Source organism: Myodes glareolus, chromosome 8, assembly GCF_982192425.1.
Source record: "Myodes glareolus chromosome 8, mMyoGla1.1, whole genome shotgun sequence".
NCBI classification, from domain to species: Eukaryota; Metazoa; Chordata; class Mammalia; order Rodentia; family Cricetidae; genus Myodes; species Myodes glareolus.
Window position 1 is genome coordinate 107,224,617 of NC_142033.1, and position 16,951 is coordinate 107,241,567.

Here is a 16,951-nt window from a genome sequence, read left to right on the forward strand (position 1 = left end):
TAGACGGGCACCTCAGAAGCCGCCTCTGTCTCCACCTCTGCCAAATCGGAACACTTCTGCAGGACGACCATAGTCTGTGAGTCCGCCTCTCACTACCTGCTTGCCACCAGGGCAGCTTGACCAGAAGAAAACAGAGAGTCTCCTTATGAAGGTTATTCTTTACCCCCCCCCCAACACACACGAAAAGCTGAGCAGGTCCTCTTTGAAGATTCTCAAACTCTGGGCTTTGATTCAAACAGAAAGGAAACAAAGGTTACACAATATGAGTGGTTACAATGATAAAATTTCCCTGAGCAATTAAATATTTGAGGACTATAAATCTAGACCCTGTCATGAACAGACATATTCTTCTAAAGTGAATAAAATCAGTGAATTTTTTTAATGAAATCTAACATCTCACACTTTCCTTAAAAGTTGAAGAATCAAAGCAGGAAGATTATCATCCTGCAGCACAAGGATTCGGCCTTGTGGACCAGCCTACCCCCCACACTGAATTACCACTTTCTCCAGGTAGAAGAAAAATTGCATTGTTCATTTCTTTCAAAGCTATGATGGGAAGAAAATGAAGCAAAATTTTTTTGCAATCAAAATCAACACTAGATACTTACATGTTTTACAAATTGAGAGTTTATCTGTCATTATTTCTTTCATATTTCCTGAAATAAAGATGATATATAAAGGCATTAAAATATTATTTTTGGCTTGGTGGTTGTTGTGCACATATTTAATTCCAGCACTTGGGAGGTGCAAGCCAAATTACTGGTACCTGCCTGCTTAGACCCGAAATAATCACACAAATTGTATTAATTAAATTACTGCCTGGCCCATTAGCTATAGCCTCTTCTTCTCTAACTCTCACATCTTCATTAATCTGTCTCCATTAATGTGTATTGCCACTTTACTGTGGCTTATGGGCATGAGTCTAATCAGCGTCCACCTCGGGCAGGAGAGCCATGGTGTCAGCCACACTTCCCTTCTTCTCCGCATCCTGTTCTGGCTACTCTACCCACCTAAGGGCTGCCTATCAAAAGGCCAAGGCTGTTTCTTTATTCAACCACTGAAAGCAATACAAACACAGGAGGACCTCCTACACCAGGGTAGAGCCAAGTTTAAGGCCAGCCTGGTCTAGCAAGCAGCATTTCAGTTAAATAAAAGTCATTCCTAGGACTCTAGTGCAGGGACTGACTACCTACTGTAATTTCTGCTAAGATGATCCCATTTCTCTGGCCTGCCTAGACACCTGCATGCATATGTACATGTACAAGACTAAAAGCAGAAAAACTGACATCACATGGTTATAAGTAAAATAAATATTTTTAAATTAAAATTTTCATTGATTTTATATCCCTAGTTTGATTTACCTGATTCCTCTTCTCCAGTTCCCTTCCCCCATATCCTCTTCACCCCCAACCCACTCCTCCCCTCTCTCATTTATAAAGGATCAAGACTCAATGAGTGTCAACAAAACATGACACATCCATTCAGGATAAAAAAAGAGAGAAGCCAAATTGCAGCCCGAACATGGCATGAAACTCAGCATACCACCCCATCCCATTACACTACACTCCCACTCCCACCCCTACTCACAACCCAGGCACCCATCTTCCCACACTAAGCCCCATGCCTCCTCCATCAGGAACACAAATGATTTGCAGGAATGAGGGGCGCGTTGGGGCACAATGAGGGTGCTCGATGAGGAAGGAGATGGAAGGCAGAGAATGCTGGACACTTCTGGCTTTGGATCCTGGCTCCAGGCTGTGGCACACGACTGAGGAGGGCCCAGATGGCAGGGGGGTTGATTGGCAGGCTGGTCGGCTACCTGACTTGGCCTGGTGTGACTGTGCCATTTCAGGAGCTTTGGGCAGGGAGGGCTTGTCGGGACTAGGTGGCCGAAAGGGGTGCAGAGGGCTTGCAGATGGGTGTGCAGACAGCACAGCAACAACAGGCTCTTTGGGCACGGCAGCGAGTACTACCTTCATCTGTGGCCATAGCACCCTGAAAGAGCCCAATCTCCTTTAATCTCAGAAGATAGACTGGGTTGGGCCTGGTTAATACTTTGATGGGAGATCTCCTGGGAATATCGGGTGCTGTAGGCGTTACTTTTGGCCTTTTTGGCTCTTGTGGCCTTTGCAGCAGGCCACAGGTCAAGAGTCACACTGGACAGGACAGGCTACTGCAGTCTCTGCACATTGGAAAGCGTGCACACCTCTGATAAGTTTCGAAATCCATCCACTGTTCAGAGCCCTGATGCACACAGGAAACCCACAAGGGGAAACATCCTAATGGGGAATCCCAGGACCACCTAAAGAGCTAAGAATCACAAAGTAATATGCAGCCCAAGCTGGCCTTGAACCAGACCAAACCCTGGGCCAGCCACCACCTCACTTGGCTCCTCAGTTCCCCAGCTACCCAGATCCACAGGCAGGTTGGTGGGTGGATGCTCTCTCCAGACATTGGGTACAGACATACTTGACCTGAAAACTGGGACAGTCTAGGGAACAGGATGACAAACACAGCACCACCTGCCCTCCTGCAGGCCCTGTGACCTGAGCTATGTGGGGTAGGTGTTCCAGACTGGAGCTGGCCAGGTTCTGGCATGGGCTCAGTAACATGAGAGGGAGCTGGAGACAGAGCCAGTGCCAGAGAGGGAGGGGCGAGGTACAAAGGATGCCTGGGATAGCAGTCCTGCAAAGCTCACCACTGTGTATTCAGCAACAGATGGCCAACTCCCTCCAGGCTCAGTACCCTAGGGAAGCAGTCTATAAGAAAACCTGCTCTCCCCAGATGCATAATTCTATACCCATCCCAAAGGACTGGGGGTATAAGCCAACCTGTGTGCCTGCTTGCCTGTGTATAATGTGCATGTTATGTGGGTGGACATTCATTTGTGTAGGCCACAGTATGACTTGTGTATGTGTGTGTGTGCATGTCTGTGGTTGTGCGTGCATGCTTGTGCTTAGGTGTCTTTGTCTGGGTTTTTGCTTGAGTGTCTGTCTTTTTTTGTGGGGAGAAGATTAGGAGTGTGTGTGTTCTTGTATGACATGTGTGTGTTGTGCATGCCTGCTTGTGTATGTGTGTTTGTGTGTGTCCATCTGACTGTGTGTGTGTCTGTAGGTTCTGATCATGTGCGTTCATACAAGTGTGCTTGGGTGTCTTCCTGCGTGTGTGTGTGTGTGTGTGGTGTGTGTGCATGCTTGTGCTTAGGTGTCTTTGTATGGGTTTTTGCTTGGGTGTCTATTGAGATCATCAAAAGTATCTAAAATGTTTGAAATGAACTTTACAAAGTCAAGATTTTTAAGTGGCTGTTTTCTATTAGTAAAGACTATAGAATAAAGTGTTTTGTCTCTATCTGAATGATTATAAATCAATGATTATTAATTGATTTCATTCACTGCATACCCAAAGGAGATAACTTTTGGTCCCCATATTAAATGAGTCTATGGAGCACTAAAATAAACTATAAAGATTTTTTTCGAGAGTTTTCATTTACTTTTGGTACATAAATGACTGGGATTAACTAAATCACATAAAGTAAAAACAAAACTGAGGTTAGACTGCTGTTTTCAAATTCTGGCCTTGTCTCTCCTCCTCATTTACTTTAGCCTAAAAATGTAAGGGGAAAACTAAGCTCTTAAAATGAGAAAAAAAGATGTATGGCATATGCTGTGTGAGTGTGTTCCTGGGAGCCACACCAGTGCGGCTTGGATGCCGAAACTAGCAGGGGATGCGGGGATTCAGACACAGAGGCTTCCTTGCAGGGAGAAGAACAGCAACCTTTATTCTGCCCCAAACTAGAGCCTTTTATCCCATCAGGTAGCTGGCCGGAGAGATGCTGAGCAGTCAGAGGTCAAGATCAGGGCATCCTCTACTGGGAATGCTTCTGTGGAAAACCACTTGTCAGAAAGAAGACAAACAGCCTTGTTGATTATAGAGGACAAGGAAGTTTAGCTGTTGGTCAGTGGGAGTGGGGGCAGCCAGATCACAACACCTGGGGAGTCATGAAACACATATCTTTGTGTCAATACCAGGACCAATAATACATAAAATGATGGTTACATAAAAGTTCAACTTGAAGAACCAAGGTGTTTGTTAGGGTGGCTTACAGGAGCTGGGATGTTTTAAATATTGCCATATCACCAGAAAGTCCACCACAGCATGAATGTTGTAGCCTTGGAGTTCTCTGCTAGACTTACAGGAAGCTCCCCAGGTTGGAGAATCTCCTCCAGGAAGCTTAGCTGCTCAGACAATATTCCCATCAGAAATTGTTTACAACTTCCAGAAGCTAGGGCAGGGCCCTTGTGACTCTTGATTCAGCTCTCCAGGACTTGTAAGGTTGTTTACTTATTAAGTCTCAGGATCTCCTTCAATGATACAATGTTTCTATTCAGAGGAACTGCTACACTCCACTCCTTTGATGACTCTTGATTTCTCCCCACCTTATTTTCTGTGATAGTCTCAGCCTTCCTGTTAATGACAAGAATACCTATGTATGACACAGCCAAGGTTACTTGTCATTAAGGACTGTGCCAATGATTATGACTCTCTGAAATGCTCTATCTATTGCAAAAATCGAGTTTTGTTCCAGGAGCTAGGGAACTGGGGAAACAAGTGCAATGCTGGGTGGCCTATGATTGTGATCAGTTTCGGAGTTGCGTGTCACTCAAAACTGCCTCTACCTTGTGATTCTTAGCTTCCTTCCTTGGCCCTGGGATTCCAAACTGGGGTATTTCCCCTGTGAGTTTGCTGCATGCCTGATTAGATTTCGAACCTTGTCAGACGTGGGTGGGTCCATTTCCAGCGAATGGAAGTGGCCTGTTCTGGCCCAGGCTGGCCCTTGGCCCACAGAAAATCAAAGGGAATAAAACAGCCACCAAAAAAAAGCCTAGGGCACCCAGTATTCCCAGGCGGTCCCCCATCCTACTACTAACCAGGCCGGACTGTGCTTCGCTTCCTAGATCAGACAAGATCGGGTGCATTCGGGGTGGTATGGCCATAGAAAGAGGCTGCAGAGGCTGCAGAGGCTGCAGGGCTCCTAGAGTTTGCCGCTTTGCTTGCCTCTATATCCACCCCCATGACCTCCAACACCCCTTCTGGCCACATAGTCCAGCCAAGCCCAGCCAACACTCTACCCCTGACTTGGCTGAAGTCACACCAGGCTGCTCCAGGAAATCTACCCGCCGACCTGCCAGCAAGGCTCTCCTCAGCACTGGGCCCGGGCCAGGACCCAGGACCCAGGGCCAAAAGTTGCCACCATTACCAACGGACATTTTCTCCCTTCGGTCCCTTGTCTTCTATTCCTCATCTGGCAGCTTCACCCTGCCCCAACCGAGCGCCTGGCAGGTTTGCTGGCCCACAAACCAGCTCCTTCCTTGCCCTGGGTCTACGGTCCAGTTTGTGCACACATCTGGCTCCCTTGGTGGGGAACCATTGGTGTCAGATTTGGCAGGGCCTCAGATAACTTCCAGGGCATGGACTGGCTTTGGACCCCGACTCTACCCCCATCCCCACCTGGGGCCTGGTAGGCAGCTTTTGTCTTTGGGCAGGTGAGAGCCCTCCTCCATCCTGCAGCCATTTGTGTCCCAGTAAAGGAGGCATGGGGCTTGGGGTGGGAAGGTGGGCACCCAGGTTGGGAGAAGGCCTGGGTGTGTGGTGGGTGGGATGCCACTGCTGCAGCCTCCAGAGCATCGAACCACAAGGCTGGCAACAGCACCAACCCCAGGGGCCCCGGCAGGATCTGCTGGTCTGGGAGGCGGTGGCCACTGGCAGAGGGAGCAGCAGCAGAGAGGTCCTCTTCTTCAGACCCTTCCAGCTCTTCCTCCTCCAGCTCTGCCATATGGGAGGCTGATCAGTTGGGTTGAGCAGTCTCCTCCAAAGCCAGCTAGCTCCCTGCTCTGCCTGTCCCTGCGCTGCCAGCCACCAGCCACTGACCTGAGCACTGGACTCCCCTGGCTGGGGTCTTAGTGGCTGAGGGTTGCCAGGAGTTCCCTCAGCAGCAGCCGGTCCTCCTCAAGCTCTGAGACTCCCTGGGGCTGCATAGGCGGCTGAAGCAGGGAGCCCTGGGCCATGGCCAGAGCCAGAGCTGCCGCTTGGCATCGCAGCAGTGTGCTGTCAATTTAGGAGTGTGGAGACAAAAGAGAATTTGTTGTTGAAGGATCTGAAAACATAAAGGAGACATCTACATCAGGCTAGACAGTACTCTTTATAGTTTCTCACTGTCTTGTCTGTAACAAAAATCCTCCCCTCCCAACTCTGTTCTAAAAAGAACTTTTGATAAGTGCACAGTACATCAGATTAAATAATATTTTGTGCCTATGAATGTTACTTCAATAGTATGTTCAATATAATAGTATCAGACATGCGTTACTTAGTGGGGAAAAAATTTTTCAAGAACTCTCACCACAAAATGATAGATATTTGATAACTATCATGGTTTAGCTGTTACTCACAGTGTTTATAAACAACAAAACCAATTTAAACTTAATGTTTAAACTTAAATGTTTATAATAACTTATCACTTAAAGTAAATTATGGAGTTTTTGAGAGATGGCTCAGAGATTAAGAAGACCCATGTTTAATTCCCACAACACAGATGATGAACTACAATCATTCTAACTTCCTGTTCCTGGGAATATAATGTCCTCCTGTGGCCTCCACACTCACTGAATATATATAGTGCACAAATATATATGTAGACAAAACACCCACATACCTAAAAATAAACCAATATTTAAATTAAAAAATTAATAAAACTTGTAGTGGAAGGAATATTTCAAAAGATAAAAGCAATTGCTGCTCTTACACAAGAGTAAGATTTTGTCCCCGACATCCACATGGTGACTCACTATTCTCCATAACTCCAGTTGCAGGAGGTCCAACACCCTCTTATGGACACTGTGAGCATGAAGCCTGCACGTGGTATGCCGATAAGCAAGCAGCCAAGGCTGTCATGGTCATATATAAAACTTTTTTAAAAGGAACAAGACAAAATAGAAACGTAATGAAGATCTATAACTACATGGATAAATGTAGATTAGAACCAAAAAGAAAGTGGTAACATAGATATATGTAAATATAAAGGCTGGCATTCATGTGGATATAGCTATTGAGACAGATAAGAGAGCAAGAGATACAGTTATCCCATGTAACCTACCAATCCTATGCAGTATCAAAGGTTTTTGTCTTTCAGTTACAAACTTTAAAGTGGGTACAGAGATGTGCATAACAATATGTGAATTTAAATGCAAGTTTGTTATCAATTTCTTTCTATACATACATCGTTTTAGTACTTTGCTACCTCTTTTTGTATATTGATTCTCAGAAGAGTTTGAGAGACTCTTCAATCATGTTTTCTATGGACATATCCTAAGATATAAACTTTTCTGAGTGCTTCTTTGACTTCTCTGTTTCTCAGACTGTCGATAATTGGGTTTAAAATGGGGGTAATGATCTCATAGAGATGAGTCTGTCTCTAGCAGGACAATATTGACTAGAGGATGGGTGGATAGAGGTAAATATGGTTGTGCCATAGAACAAGAAGACTACAAGAAGGTGGGAAGCACAGGTGGAGAAAGCTTTGCGCTTCCCTTCCACTAACTGGATCTTCAGGATGGTGGTGAGAATGCTGTATATGAAGGAGATCAAAGTGATGAGAAAAGAACCAACCCTCCAAGTGCCTCTACCACTAAAACAAGCATTTCTGGCATGTAGGTGGATGAATAGCACAGGGCCACCACAGGTAGGATATCACAATAGTACTGGTTTACTCGATGGGACTTGCAGAAAGACAGACTAAAGGTAGACTTTGTGTGGAGAAAGGAGTTGAGAAACCCAGCTACCCAGGTCCCTAACAACAGCTGCACACAGCGAACCTTGGTCATGATGAGGGAATAACACAGAGGGAAGCATATGGCCACATACCAGTCATAAGTCATCACAACCAGCAAGAAAACTTCAGTCCCAGTTAGGGCCACCAGGAAATAGAGCTTCAAAGCAACCCAACAAAGGAAATGCTGTGATCTTCAGTTAAGAGATTCTTGACCATCTTGGGGACAGTGGCTGATGGGCAGAATGTCTAGCAGGGACAAATTTGCCAACAGGTAAAACATGGGAGTTTGAAGCTTTCTCTCAGTCACTGTGGCCATGAGGATGACCCTGTTTCCCAGCAAAGTTATCTGATAGATGGTGATAAAGGCCACGAAGAGTGGATAGCACACCTCAGGGAGGTCAGAAAGCTCTATGAGGATGAACTGAGTCACCTGTGTTAAGATTGTAGACGTCCATATTGTATGTCCACAGCGATGTTTCTAAGGGAAGTGAAAGCAAAGAATGAATATTCAAGTGATTAATTAAATTAATGATCCCGGTGCTGAGAAAGTGGGAAAACAGCAAAATATGCTAGAAGATGAATTGTCTTACCACTATCGTATTTACTATTATCTGATTATGGTAGATCATCTTTTACATGTGTTTTTGATTTGTTTTGCGGGTATTTCATTGAGTGTTTTGTATCTATGTTCAAATGGGAAATTGATCTGCAATTCTTTTATTTTGCATAATCTCTATGTGGTTTTAGTATCACAGTAACTGTGGCCTAATAAACTGAATTTGTCAGTGTTCCTTCTGTTTCTATGCTGTGGAATACTTTGAGGAGTATTGGTCTTAGAAATTCTGGTACAATTCTGTGCTAAAACCATCTAATCCTGGAATACTTTCTGAGGGATGGGGGTTGGAAATTTCTTCTAATTCAGTAGGAGTTATGGGTACATTTAAATTGTTCATCTCGTCGTGATTTAACTTTGTAAGTGGTACCCATCAAGAAAATTATGCATTTCTTTTTACCTTTTTTAAACTTGGTGTAGTAGAAATATATCCTTTTGATTTGTATAGCATGTCTTATGACTCTCTGGATAGCCTTGGTGGATGTTATTATCTGAATTTTCCTTTTAGGCATTCTAGAACTTCTGTGTATCCATACATTTTCTGAATATACAAAATTACCATCCCATATCAAGAGGAAATTCATTGAGTAACTAAAGATACATTGAATATTCATCTCTTTCTTAATCATAAAGAATTCTTAAGGCTCTTCTTATTTCACAATTAATTAAATGTTGATCTATTTTCACTTACCTTGAACATTTGATTCATTCTATCAAGTTTATTTTAATGCATATGTCACTATATACTACCTTAGTCTAAATTAAGTTAGAATTATTCCATTGCACAAATGCCTACTTCAAATTTTCTATTCTATATTCATCATGTTATTCAAATATATATTTATTCATTAGTAGATAAAATTTTAATACTAGGAATAATCAAATATATAGGTAGTCACATCAACAATGAGTCAGGAATGTAAGAATGAATTATATATTCTACTTGGAACAAATAAATATAGAAATGATTCTTGCCGCGCCAGCATGGCAACTGTCGTTCTTCTGAGCGAGGGACATCAGGATTAACATGCAACACAACTTCAGGTTCTGCAGACAAGCCTTTATTCCACTTTCTCACACAGTATATATAGTCCTCAGCGGGGGAGGTCAAGACAGCAAAAGCAGGAAGCTCATCACCATAACGCAATGGCTTAGGGGTAAACATCCTTAGAAACATTGCTGAAAACAATAGACTGTCCCTGTCTTTGTTCCTGTTTTCAACCAACTTCAAGAGTGCAAAACAGATCAAGTGGGGGTGCAAAGGCCTGTCCTCTAGGGACCCAACAATCCCCCCCTTTTTATTTTAAAAGCGTGAGAGCCCCATCTTAAGACTGCACCATTTTAAAACACTGGGCTGTGCCGCTGGTACAAATGCAAGCTATTAAGAATTTAAATGGCATTAGTGGGCCCAGATGATTGTGTGCCCACTCTGGATCGGGAACAAAGTACCTGAGACCATGCCTTTGACTCAGCACTCCTTGCCTGAGCAGGCAGCGGGATCAGCATTACTAGGCATTCACAAGCAGGAGAACATGGCAAATTTCTGCCGCCATACAGAGAGATGTTTCCAGGCTGTGAAGTGCTCTGTGTGGCAGATTTGGCTGTATGTGCTGCATGCTCATTCTCAGAGTTAATGTGCTGAGTGCAGCTTCTGCCTGGTGGCTCCAGAGATAGCAGAAATGGTAGGTCCACCATTTTGAAATCGGAGAGAGGTGGAGTCAACATCCAGAGCAGCCACAACCTAGCTGCTTAGCATTTTAAAAGCTCGTCAAAACAGTAGAGAATTAAAGACAATGCAATAGGACAGATTCAGACATAAAAGACCTCTAAATGGGTCATACTGTTAGATAAAGTTGTAGGCTTGGGAGAAAAGAAAAACAGTATAGAAAGTCATAAAATAAAATTAATGCTTTTAAAAAAGGGTAAAGTCTTTAAAGACACAGAGTACAGATAATGATAGATTATTAAGGAGTAAAAAAAAATAAGCCACATAAAAATGGAAAATTCACAGACAGTCTTGATTCTGTGTATTGTGTTTTCTTTAATATTTTTGACTGTGAAGGAGCTAAGTACAGAGAGACATCTCTTTATATGGGCTGCCAAGCTAAACCAGCATATATATTATAAAGGTATCTTGACTTCAGAATTTGGGTCTAAGGATATGATACTTTGAAAAAGTGGGGTTTTTTTTGTTTTCACAGAAGATGAGACCCTGTGGATTCCTTCTAGACCAATATGGTATGATAGACCATGCCCACCTGAAAGGTTTCCATAAACACCCTCAAAAAATTACTTCACTCAACTGGTGACTGAGATGAACCTAGCACATAGGCCACACCATGAAAGACTTGATTAACAGTGTCCCCATTCACCACACAGCAGTTTGGAGAGAAATAACTATGCCCATTTTACCAAATGCTGCTGATAAAGGTTCTTTTTCATTTAAAGGGGGATATGATAGAGATATGAATAATTTACACTGGTATGGATTTGGCTTTATTGATGTAAATTTAAGGTCAATCTTGATATATATATATATATACATATACATATATATATATATATTTGCTCTTGATGAAGATATTGTGACTCTGTGTATCATTTAGAAATGTATAGTATAGGTTATTAATTGATAATTATCGATAATAGTAAAGCTTGTAGTCATGTTAGTTACATTTTCTAGAAGTGCATAGAAATATTTTATATAGGCACTCTTTATATCTTTCAAAGACTACAGAATATGGCATTTAAAATGTTTTAATAACTTAGAGCTTTTTATGACAATGAGACACGTCTACTCCTGGCAGCACCAATCTACTTCAAGAGAAAGATGGGTATTGAAGAGGCTCCTTATGGAGTTGGTTAGCCATTTGGGCAAGAAACTGCTCTTGCCTGGACTGTGGCATGAACTGAACACGAAGAACCCGCAGAGAGAGGACTGCTGAACTTGCCTAAAGGTGAGTTGATACTTCGAGATTCCTGATTCCTGAAAGAGTCTGCGAGACATTCTGCAGGATACAAAAGAAACTGAGTGAACTGTCTTTAAAATTTCTTGCTTCGTGGAAAAGTCTGCAGGATACTGTGGGCCTGTAGGCTGAAGATGGATGCCCCAATGGTACAAAAGAACTTGGGGTGACTGTACAGGCAACAAGATGTCTCTGGGTATTCTCACTCAGGATGGTGTTTTCTACTTCCATCCATTTCCATGCAAAATTCAAGATGTCATTGTTTTTCACGCTGAGTAGTATTCTAATGTGTAACTGTGCCACACTTTCTTAATCCATTCTTCTATTGAGGGCACCTAGGTTGTTCCCAGGTTCTGGCTATTACAAATAGTGCTGCTATGAACACAGTTAAACAAATTCATTAGGCATCTCTTGGGTATATTCCCAAGAGTGGTAATCCTGGGTCCTGAGGTAGGTTGATTCCCAATTTTCTGAGAAACTGCCACACTGATCTCCAAAGTGATTGTACAAGTTTGCTTTCCACATCCTCTCCAGCATAGGTTATCATTGGTGTTTTTGATTTTAGCCATTCTGAAAGTTGTAAGATGGTATCTCAAAGTTGTTTTGATTTGCATTTCCCTGATAGCTAAGGAAGTTGAACATGACCTGAAGTATCTTTTGGCCATTTGAAATTCTTCTGTTGACAATTATCAGTTCACTTCAGTACCACATTTTTTAATTGGGTTATTTAGAATTTTAACATCTAGTTTCTTGAGTTCTTTATATATTTTGGAGATCAGTCCTTTGTCTGATGTGTGGTTGAAGATCTTCTCCCATTCAATAGGCTGCTATTTTGTCTTAATGACAGTATCCTTTGCTTTACAGAAGCTTCTCAGTTTCAGGAGGTCCCATTTGTTCATTGTTGCTCTTAATGTCTGTGCTACAGGGGTTATATTTAGGAAGTGGTCTCCTGTGCCCATGTATTGCAAACTACTTCACACTTTCTCTTCTATCAGGTTCAGTGTGGTTGGATTTATATTGACATCTTTAATCCATTTGGGTTTGAGTTTTATGCAAGGTAATAAGTATGGATCCAAAAAAAAATAAGTATGGATCTATTTTCATTCTTCTACAGGTTGACATCCAGTTATGCCAGCACAATCTGGTAAAGATGCTTTCTTTTTTCAATTGTATAATTTTAGCCTCTTTGTCCAAAATCAGATGCTCATAGCTTTGTGGACTAATACCCAGGTAAACGATTCTATTCCATTGGTCAAAGTTTCTATTTTTATGCCAATACCAAACTGTTTTGTATCAGGGTAACTGTAGGTTCATAAAAAGAGTTTGGCAATGACTGTTCTGTTTCTATTTTGTGAAACACATTAAGGAGTATAAGTATTAGCTCCTCTTGGAAGGTATGTCAGAATTCTGCACTAAAACCATCTGGTCCTTGGCTTTTTTTGGTTGTAAGGTCTTTGACGACAGCTTCTATTTCCTCATGACTTATAGGTCTATTTAAATTGTTCACCTGGTCTTGATTTAATTTTGGTATATGATATTTAGCTTTAAAAATGTCCATTTCTTTTACATTTTTCAATTTTGTGGAGTACAGGCTTTTGTAGTATGACCTAATGATTCTTTGAATTTACTCAGTGTCTGTTGATATGTCCCACTTTTCATTCTGATCTTGTTAATTTTCTCTCTCCAACTTTTGATTAGTTTGGATAGGGGTTCGTTAATCTTATTGATTTTCTCAAAGAACTAGCTCTTTGTTTCATTGATTCTTTGGATTATTGTCTGTGTTTCTATTTTGTTGATCTCAGCCCTCAGTTTGATTATTTCCAATATTCTACTCCTCCTGGGTGAGTCTGCTTCTTTTTTTCTAGAGCTTTCAGGTGTGCTGTTAAGTCTCTAATGTGAGCTTTCTCCATTTTCTTTATGTGGGCACTTAGTGCTATGAACTTTCTTCATTCATAGTGTTCCATGGGTTTGGGTATGTTGTGTCTTCACTTTTGTTGAATTCAAGGAAAGCTTTAATTTATTTATTTATTTATTTCTTGACCCAGGAGTGGTTTTTTTTTTTTGACTATTCAGTTTCCATGAGTTTGTAGGCTTTCTGGGGGTGGAATTGTTGTTAAATTCTAGCTTTACTCCATGGTGATCCAATAAGACATAGGTGGTTATTCCAAATTTTTGTATTTGTGGATGTTTGCTTTGCTACCAAGTATGTGATCAATTTTCAAGAAGGTTCCAGGAGGTGCTGAGAAGAAGTTATATTCTTTCTTGTTTGGGTGAAAAGTTCTATAGATGTCTGTTAAGTTCATTTGATTTATTACATCTGATAGTTCTCTTGTTTCTCTGTTACGTTTCTGTCTGTTGGACCTGTCCATTGGTGAGAGAGGAGTGTTGAAATTTCCTATTAGTTTGTGGGGTTTGATGAGTGATTTGAGGACTAGTAAAGATTCTTTTACGTAAGTGGGTGCTTTTATATTAGGGGCATAGGTATTCAGAATTGAGACTTCATCCTGATGAATTGTTTCTGTTATGAGTATAGAGTGTCCTCCATCTCTTCTGACTGATTTTGTTTGAAATCAATTTTGTTAGATATTAGGATAGCCACTCCCACATGTTTCTTAGGTCCATTTGATTGGAAAACCTTTTCCCAACCCTTTACTCTGAAATATTGGTTGTCTTTGAGATTGAGGTGTGTTTCTTGTAAACAGCAGAATGATGGGTCCTGTTTTCATATCCATCCTCTTACCCTGTGTCTTTTTATCAGTGAATTGAGTCCATTGATATCAAGCGGTATTAAGGATCAGTGATTGTTAACTCCAGTTATTTTTGTTTGGTGCTAGTGTTTGTGTGTTTCCCTTCTTTGAGTTGTGTTGGTGGAGGGTTGTCAGATGTCTGTGTTATGATGGGTGTTGTTGGCTTCCTTGGGTTGAGGTTTTCTTTCTAGTACTTTCTGTAAGGCTGGGGTTGTGGATACATATTTTTTAAATCTGTTTTTGACATGGAATATCTTGTTTTCTCCTTCGATGGTGAATGCAAGCTTTGCTGGGTATAGTAGTCTAGGCTTGCATCCATGGTCTCTTAGTGTCTGCAGCACATCTATCCAAGGCCTTCTGGCTTTCATGGTTTCCATTGAGAAGTCAGGTATAATTCTGATAGTTTTCCCTTTATATGTTACTTGACCTTTTTCCTTTGCAGCTCTCAATATTCTTTCTATTATTCTGCATGTTTTGTGTTTTGATTATTATATAGCGAGGGGATTTTTTTATCTACATCCACAATAACACAGACATCTGATAACCCTCAACAGCATAACCTAATGAAGGGTAACACACAAACACTATCACCAGGAAAAATAACTGGAGTGAACAACCACTGGTCATTAATATTGCTTAATATCAATAGACTCAATTCACCAATAAAAAGACATAGGCTAAGAGAAAGGATATGAAAACAGGACCCAACATTCTGCTGTTTACAAGAAACACACCTCAATCTCAAAGACAGACAATACCGCAGAGTAAAGGGTTGGGAAAAGGTTTTTCCAATCAAACGGACCTAAGAAATAAGCGGGTGTGGCTATCGTAATATTTAACAAAATTGATTTCAAACTAAAATCAGTCAGAAGAGATGGAGAAGGACACTTTATACTCATAACAGGAACAATTCATCAAGATGAAGTATCAATCCTGAATATCTAATGCCCCTAATATAAAAACACCCACATATATAAAAGAAACTTTACTAAAACTCAAATCACACATCAAACCCCACACAGTAATAGTAGATTTCAACACTCCTCTCTCAACAATAAACAAGTCAATCAGATAGAAACTTAACAGAGAAATAAGAGAACTAACAGATGTAATGAATCAAATGGACTTAACAGACATCTATAGAACATTTCACCCAAAAAGGAAAGAATACACCTTCCTCTCAGCACCTCATAAAACCTTCTCAAAAATTGATCACATACTCGGTAACAAAGCAAACATCCACAGATACAAAAAATTTTGGAATAACCACCTGTTTTACTCGGATCATCATAGAGTAAAGTTAGAATTTAACAACAGAGTGCACGGCACCTCCAGCTCCTGCTGCAGGGGCTTCTTGGCTCTGCACAACTCTCCCCTCCCCCTCGAGTCTGCCCTTTTGTCTGCCGGGTTCTTAGACCTCCAAGAGTCCTGCCCCTGTGCTGAGGACAACCTTTCAGAACGGCCAGCTGGAAGAACAGTTCCTGCGCCTTCACTGAGGAGATCCACCCACAGTCAGTCACAGCCAAGGTTGGACCAAGACACCAAGACTCTCCTGGCTGCATTTGAAGGAAGAGATGGGCAGGCGCCAGTGCAAAAATTCCTCCAACAACCCGAAAGGCAACATAACATCACCAGAATCCAGGAATCACGAAACAAGAAGAATTGAACACCCTACTCCAGAAGTAATAGAAGAAATCGACTTTAAACGGAACTATATGAAAATAATAGAGGAACTTATACAGGAGGTGAAAAACTGCCATAAAGAAATGGAGATAACAAACAAAAAGGTAGATGAAATGAATAAATCTCTCAAAGATACCCAAGAAAAACAAGAAAAACAAGAAAAAGCAATCAAACAGATTAGGGAAACAGTTCAAGACTTGAAAAATGAAATGGAGGTAATGAAGAAAACACAAACCGAGGGAAGGCTGGATATGGAAAATTTGGGTAAACAAATAGGAACTGCAGAGACAAGTATTGCCAACAGAACACAAGAGATAGAAGAAAGAATCTCAGACACTGAAGATACTATAGAGGAAATAAATGCACTGATTAAAGAACAAAACAAATCCAACAAATTCTTAACACAAAACATCCAGGAAATCTGGGACACCGTGAAAAGACCAAAACCTAAGAATAATAGGGGTAGAAGAAGGAGAAGATTTACAGCTCAAAGGCCCAGAAAATATATTCACCAAAATTATTGAAGAAAATATTCCCAACCTAAAGAAGGATATCCCTATGAAGGTACAAGAAGCATACAGAACATCAAATAGACTGGATCAAAAAAAAAATCCCCTTGCCATATAATAATCAAAACACAAAACATACAGAATAAAGAACAAATATTAAGAGCTGCAAGGGAAAAAGGTCAAGTAACATATAAAGGGAAACCTATCAGAATTACACCTGACTTCTCAATGGAAACCATGAAAGCCAGGAGGTCTTGGATAGATGTGCTGCAGAAACTACGAGACCAAGGATGAAAGCCCAGACTACTATACCCAGCATAGCTTGCATTCACCATTGAAGGAGAAAACAAGATATTCCATGACAAAAACAGATTTAAAAAATACGTATCCACAAACCCAGCCTTACAGAAAATACTAGAAAGAAAACCTCAACCCAAGGAAGCCAACAACACCCATCATAACACAGACATCTGACAACCCTCCACCAACACAACTCAAGAAGGGAAACATGGGACTTGAGAGATGGCTCAGTGGTTAAGAGCACTGACTGCTCTTCCAGAGGACACAGGTTCAATTCCCAGCACCCACATGGCAGCTCACAACTGTCT

General features: G+C 41.4%; 1 pseudogene; it reads right to left on the minus strand.

Moving 5' to 3' along the window:
• Nucleotides 1-7,336: 7,336 nt before the first annotated feature.
• LOC125397694 (olfactory receptor 5V1-like) lies at nt 7,337-8,280 on the minus strand (annotated as a pseudogene).
• Between the last annotated feature and the right edge of the window lie 8,671 nt (nt 8,281-16,951).